Source organism: Schistocerca americana, chromosome 4, assembly GCF_021461395.2.
Source record: "Schistocerca americana isolate TAMUIC-IGC-003095 chromosome 4, iqSchAmer2.1, whole genome shotgun sequence".
NCBI lineage: Eukaryota > Metazoa > Arthropoda > Insecta > Orthoptera > Acrididae > Schistocerca > Schistocerca americana.
In genome coordinates this window covers 406,722,694-406,729,784 of record NC_060122.1, presented here as the reverse complement: position 1 = coordinate 406,729,784, position 7,091 = coordinate 406,722,694, and the positions used below count along the sequence as shown (strand labels likewise).

The following is a 7,091-nucleotide window of genomic DNA, read 5'->3' as shown; positions in this document are numbered from 1 at the left end:
CAACACGCTCCCGCCACCAAGAGCAGGAAGGCGTCGGGCTAGTAAACAACGCACGCTACGGTGGGCCTGCGCGAGTACGTAACTGCTTGCCACAGTGGGTCGGTTCCTCCCGCAGCCTCTGCGAAGACCGGTGGCGAAATTAATGAAATTAGCACCACCTGTGACACAAAGGGGGCAAGCAACTCACCAATGTAATAAGGACATAAATTATTTGCATATACAACGTGTCCAAAACAGCTGTCTATCCACTACTTCCAGCTCGTCAGAGGACACCACTTAACGCAGTGAATTCAGAGTGATCTAAACATATCGCGCAATCTGCGCAAAACCACTTAAACTTCCTGTGCATGAGCACACTACGCTTAAGATAAGGAGTACTAAGTTAACACACTGAATTCAGAGTCCTCTAAACATTCTGCGCAAAAACCCATAAACTTCCTGCATGAGCGCACTACGCTTAAAATAAGGAGTATTAACACAACATACAACTTCTAAATCTCCGGGTGACTGGCCTCGACTCGTGAAATGGATCTACCAACACGTCATCATGGCCAATAAACCCCCTCCGCTCTCCACTTGCGAGGCACAAATAGGATATGTCATGCAACACACTGATTAAAATATCTAAAACATTGTTTGTTACACGATTAACACTCAATGTCACAGGGAAACATTAATCAGAAACAGACATCGGTTCGCTACAATAAACGCGCAAATTACATGGTTGAAAAACACTACCAAGTCAGTGGCACACAAGGTCAGTAATAGTAAGGCCCTTTATCATTTTCCCATCAGAGGGGCGTAAAACAGTAACACTTAAGCAGAGAAGTATGAATGCATTTGAGCAATTCAGTGACTGACAACAACTAAGTTTTTAAATGCAGAACACAAGTCCTCACAGGATAAACGCGGCCTTACGCAATGGACTCCTAATAGTAAGGTCAAGCGTCCAAAGCACACTGCTCAATGAATACACCACAACGGCAAGCACACTCAGTAATCGCCAGAACGATGGACACTGAGAACAAAATGCTGCTTATATCCAAACCAACTGTGCTCGCAATGGCATCACATCACATCACATCAGTCACAGAGCCATAGAGACGAGAATGTAGTCACTAGAAGCAAACGGTAAATCCATCATAAACAAGGAAGCAGCGTTTTCCCGACAGCATCGGCGCCTCTACCCACCAAGTCAGCCGCAAATGCCCAAACACAATCAGGTAACATGGCAAACTTTCCTCTTGCCACCACACACGGCGTCGGCAGACACGGGTTCACGCTCCGCGCCCTACTGCCTATCTCCCTGTTTCTGCTCGCCCTCCAAAAACAAACTACTCGACTGTCACAGGTGCCTCGCCGACTTCCTCCACGAGGGGGCGCCACTTCTCTTTTTCCTCCGCGATACAGCGATAATATTATACGCGGTACGTTCGACAGATCAAACCCGAGCCGCCACGGCTCACTTCTTATTTTGTTGATAAGTATCTGACATCATTATTGGGATCTCTTGTAAGCAAGTACGACGATCATATTCGAAACTCTGAGGATATCATAGATCGCCTTAGATTGTAATCGTCGGATCTCTTAGTAAATTTTGATGTTGTCTCTTTGTTTGCGAAGGTGTCCTTGCAGGACTATTTAAAGCTCGTTAGTAACAAGTTTGAGGAAGACATAGTGGCACTATTTAAGCAATAGCTTACTTCAACATATTTGTTATTTCATGACCAATATTTTGAACAAGTGGACGGTGTCACCATGGGAAGCCCTCTGTCTCCTGTGGTGGCCAGTTATTTTTTGGAGGACTTTTAAAAAAAGCACTACAGTGAGCCACTCTGAAACACTCTTGTTTTCTGCGGTTGTGGACGATACATTTGTGACATGGTCTCATAGACTTGATACTCAACCTACGCTTCTTCAGCATTTAAATTCGATCGATCCGAATATAAACTTGGAAGTGGAATAAGGTGGTACTTTATATTTTCTCGATGTTTTGGTACAAAGCAAAGTGGATGGAACCTTGGGGGACAGTGTCTACCGCAAGCCAACGCATACAGATCTACATTTGCAGGACACAAGCTGTCGTCACCCTGCACATTGCGATAGTGCTTTACGTACATTAGTTGATAGAGATCTTGTGCTATCTGATTTTGAAAGCCTGTCGCGTGAGGCACAAGATTTGAACACAATGTTTCGACAAACCGGTTATTCTGAGAGACAGATAATAATGCATTCACGCCCGAGCGAGTTCAATCGATGGAGCCGAATGAAGATACGAAGACACCTCACTCCCCTTTGGTCTTCTTGCCAAATTGTGGTGTTTTGTCGTCAAGAATCGGAAGAGCCCTCGGATGGTATGACATTAGCTGTGTTTTTCGAGGACCTGCAGATTTTAAGAGCGTTTGACTGTTGTTGCAAAGCCTTTGTTTTATAGCCCCGTAAACGTGTAAAAGCAATCCGTTGTTTAAATTGTGCATTTATAATTCAGTTTTTATTTGGGACAAAATATTAAAAGCCAGTGGCCGTTGCTTCTTTGCTCAAAGTAACAACGTGTGTAGTATGTGGAACCGTTGTTACTAAATAAAATCATTTGATGAGTGTGGCCCAGTGGCTTTCCCCACCCAGATCCTTTGCATCCTACCTGTAAATACACTCCTGGAAATGGAAAAAAGAACACATTGACACCGGTGTGTCAGACCCACCATACTTGCTCAGGACACTGCGAGAGGGCTGTACAAGCAATGATCACACGCACGGCACAGTGGACACACCAGGAACCGCGGTGTTTGCCGTCGAATGGCGCTAGCTGCGCAGCATTTGTGCACCGCCGCCGTCAGTTTCAGCCAGTTTGCCGTGGCATACGGAGCTCCATCACAGTCTTTAACACTGGTAGTATGCCACGACAGCGTGGACGTGAACCGTATGTGCAGTTGACGGACTTTGAGCGAGGGCGTATAGTGGGCATGCGGGAGGCCGGGTGGACGTACCGCCGAATTGCTCAACACGTGGGGCGTGAGGTCTCCACAGTACATCGATGTTGTCGCCAGTGGTCGGCGGAAGGTGCACGTGCCCGTCGACCTGGGACCGGACCGCAGCGAGGCACGGATGCACGCCAAGACCGTAGGATCCTACGCAGTGCCGTAGGGGACCGCACCGCCACTTCCCAGCAAATTAGGGACACTGTTGCTCCTGGGGTATCGGCGAGGACCATTCGCAACCGTCTCCATGAAGCTGGGCTACGGTCCCGCACACCGTTAGGCCGTCTTCCGCTCACGCCCCAACATCGTGCAGCCCGCCTCCAGTGGTGTCGCGACAGGCGTGAATGGAGGGACGAATGGAGACGTGTCGTCTTCAGCGATGAGAGTCGCTTCTGCCTTGGTGCCAATGATGGTCGTATGCGTGTTTGGAGCCGTGCAGGTGAGCGCCACAATCAGGACTGCATACGACCGAGGCACACAGGGCCAACACCCGGCATCATGGTGTGGGGAGCGATCTCCTACACTGGCCGTACACCACTGGTGATCGTCGAGGGGACACTGAATAGTGCGCGGTACATCCAAACCGTCATCGAACCCATCGTTCTACCATTCCTAGACCGGCAAGGGAACGTGCTGTTCCAACAGGACAATGCACGTCCGCATGTATCCCGTGCCACCCAACGTGCTCTAGAAGGTGTAAGTCAACTACCCTGGCCAGCAAGATCTCCGGATCTGTCCCCCATTGAGCATGTTTGGGACTGGATGAAGCGTCGTCTCACGCGGTCTGCACGTCCAGCGCGAACGCTGGTCCAACTGAGGCGCCAGGTGGAAATGGCATGGCCAGCCGTTCCACAGGACTACATCCAGCATCTCTACGATCGTCTCCATGGGAGAATAGCAGCCTGCGTTGCTGCGAAAGGTGGATATACACTGTACTAGTGCCGACATTGTGCATGCTCTGTTGCCTGTGTCTATGTGCCTGTGGTTCTGTCAGTGTGATCATGTGATTTATATGACCCCAGGAATGGGTCAATAAAATTTCCCCTTCCTGGGACAATGAATTCACGGTGTTCTTATTTCAATTTCCAGGAGTGTACAATTGAAACAGGTAATACATTACGTGATCAAAAGTATTCGGACACCTGGCTTAAAATGACTTACAAGTTTTTGCCACCCCCCCCCCCCCCTTCGTTAATGTTGGAATTCAGAATTCAGTATGGTGTTGGCCCATCCTTAGCCTTGATGACAGCTTCCACTCTCGCAGGCATACGTACGGGCAAGTGCTAAATAGTTTCTTGGGGAATGGTAGCCCTTACTTCACGGAGTGCTGTAGTGAGGAGAGGTATCGATGTTGGTCGGTGAGACCTGGAACCAAGTAGGCATTCCAAAATAACCCAGATTTGTTCTGTAGGAGTCAGGTCAGGACTCTGTGCAGGCCAGTCCATTACCGGGATATTATTGTCATGTAACCACTCCGCCACAAGCCGTGCATTATGAACAAGTGCTCGATCGTGTTGAAAGATACAATCGCCATCCCCGAATTGCTCTTTCGCAGTGGGAAGCAAGAAGCTGCTTAAAACATCAACGGAGGCCTGTGCTGTGATAATGCCAGGCAAAACAACAAGGGGTACAAGCCCATTCCATGAAAAACACGACCACACTATAACACCACAGCCTCCGAATTTTACTGTTGGCACTACACATGCTGGCAGATGACGTTCACCGGGCATTCACCATACCCACACCCTGCCATCTGATCCCCATATTCTGTACCGTGATCCGTCACTCCACACAACGTTTTTCCACTGTTCAGTCGTCCAGTGTTTGCGCTCCTTGCACCAAGCGAGGCGTCGTTTGGCATTTACCGGTGTGATGTGTGGCTTATGAGCAGCCGCTCGACCATGAAATCAAAGTTTTCTCATCTCCCGCCTTACTGTCATAGTACTTCCAGTGGATCCTGATGCACTTTGAAATCCCTGTGTGATGGTCTGAAAAGATGTCTGGCTATTGAACATTACGACTCTCTTCAACTGTCGGCGGTCTCTATCACTCAACAGACGAGGTCGGCATGTACGCTTTAGTGCTGTACGTGTCCCTTCACGTTTCCACTCCACTATCAATCGGAAATACAGACGAATGACACAAGAGACACCCAATCAACTGACCGCGTTCTAAGTCCGTGAGTTCCGCGGAGAGCCCCATTCTGCTCTCTCACGATGTCTAATGACTACTGAGGTCGTTGATATGGAGTACCTGGCAGTAGGTGGCAGCACAATCCACGTAATATGATAAACGTATGTTGTTGCGGGTGTCCGGATATCTTTGATCACATTGTGTACGTCTCTCTTGCATCGTAGCATTATATTATTAAGGCACCGCTATGATGATAACGAAAGTCCAAGTACAGCTGAACCGCTGTGAATCTAATAAACCGCTTTGAAAAATATAGTTGATCCAAGAAAAGAGTATTGAGATATGTCACTGTGTTTGTGTCTTCTCTTACCGTTACTCAGTGTATCTTCTGTGCTGATTTTTACACAGGCTTGTGTTAGTGTAATGCTTTTATTCTTTGTTCCTTTTTTTTCCAGCACACTCCTGCATCAGTAGGAGACGCCACTGGAAATGTTGAGTTCTTCCTCCAGACCCTTACTCTAAGCATTCAGGGAGCCTACGTACCAGTTAGAGTCTTGCTTATTCCAAATTATATCGCATGTAGTAATTACGAGGGTGACGTTAGAAATTTCAGGCTACCGACAAAAATATCTTATTCCTGCGCAGGATTAAAGAGACTGGCATGTGCTCACAGAGATTTATTCTGTGACATCATACACCCTGCCCACTGAGCTTCCAACTGATTACCAGTAGTAGACAAGCTTGAGTTCTGTCTTAATACTTTTTTGATCCTAATTCTATTTTCAAAGGTTTATTCTCCTTTTTTCTTAGCTTATTTCTATATTCACGTAGATGTATCCAAAGATTCTGACGTCCTCACACATATTTCTTCGTAGTTTGTCAAATACACTGCTATGACAAATTTGCTGAAATGTTTTTTAACATACGAACATCAAATTTTTATGCAGCAAAACATCGCATAGCGTCTATATACCAAAGTATCATCCCTGTTTAGCGTTGGGGTTCACCTCTATACTGCAGCATTACGAATGCAAGATAAGTTTACTGTACAGAACGATGATCGTACTTTCAAATGAATCCTCCATACTTACTACTGTGAAATAGAGGGTAGATTTTAAAGTTGTGTTATCATAATCAAAATCCAGGGCCACCTTTTCCCCCTGAATCTGAATTTTCTGACATTAAAACGACCGAAAGATGTCATTTATAGCTAAACACGAAGTACTGTATCTCATCTTTCTCCGCGGCCGCCTCTGTGAGGTTTAGTAGGCATTCAGAGCTGGTTCTGCACTGCGAGAGCCAGACGCATAAACTTAGCACTAAACCCTGGACAAGATCAAAGGAAACAGCTTCTGGTGAAACACACAACCGTACCCAGTAGAGGTTCTCAAGTTGATTTATTTTTATTTCTCTCTGATCTAGGACTGTAGAGAGAAAAACAGGGGTGGGAAATTGCAGCTCAGAACGATTCGATCATTATGACTAAGAACAATTATGTCCAATTGAACTGTTTAGTCAGTGTAAGTTGAATAGGAACCATCAAAGTGGAATTACTTATAGGTAAATCATAATAAGCCAACGGCCTTGCCACAGTGGGGACACCGGTTCCCGTCAGATCACCGAAGTTAAGCGATGTCGGGCTGGGCTAGCACTTGGATGGGTGACCATCCGGTCTTCCGAGCGCTGTTGGCAAGCGGGGTGCACTCAGCCCTTGGGAGGCAAACTGAGGAGCTACTTGATTGAGAAGTAGCGGCTCCGGTCTCGGAAATTGAGATACGGCCGGGAGAGCGGTGTGCTGACCACATGCCCTTCCATATCCGCATCAAGTGACGCCTGTTGGCTCGGGATTACACGGCGGCCGTCGGTACCTTTGGGGCTTCACGACCTGTTCGGGAGGAGTTTCAAATCATAATAAATTAAGTAACAGTTAATTAAGAAATAACTTAAGGAAGTTTAATAAGACGCCAATATTTCAATTCA

General features: G+C 47.0%; 1 pseudogene; it reads left to right on the top strand.

Annotated features, from left to right (window-relative positions):
* Positions 1 to 6,685: 6,685 nt before the first annotated feature.
* LOC124614251 lies at positions 6,686 to 6,803 on the top strand (annotated as a pseudogene).
* Positions 6,804 to 7,091: the final 288 nt, after the last annotated feature.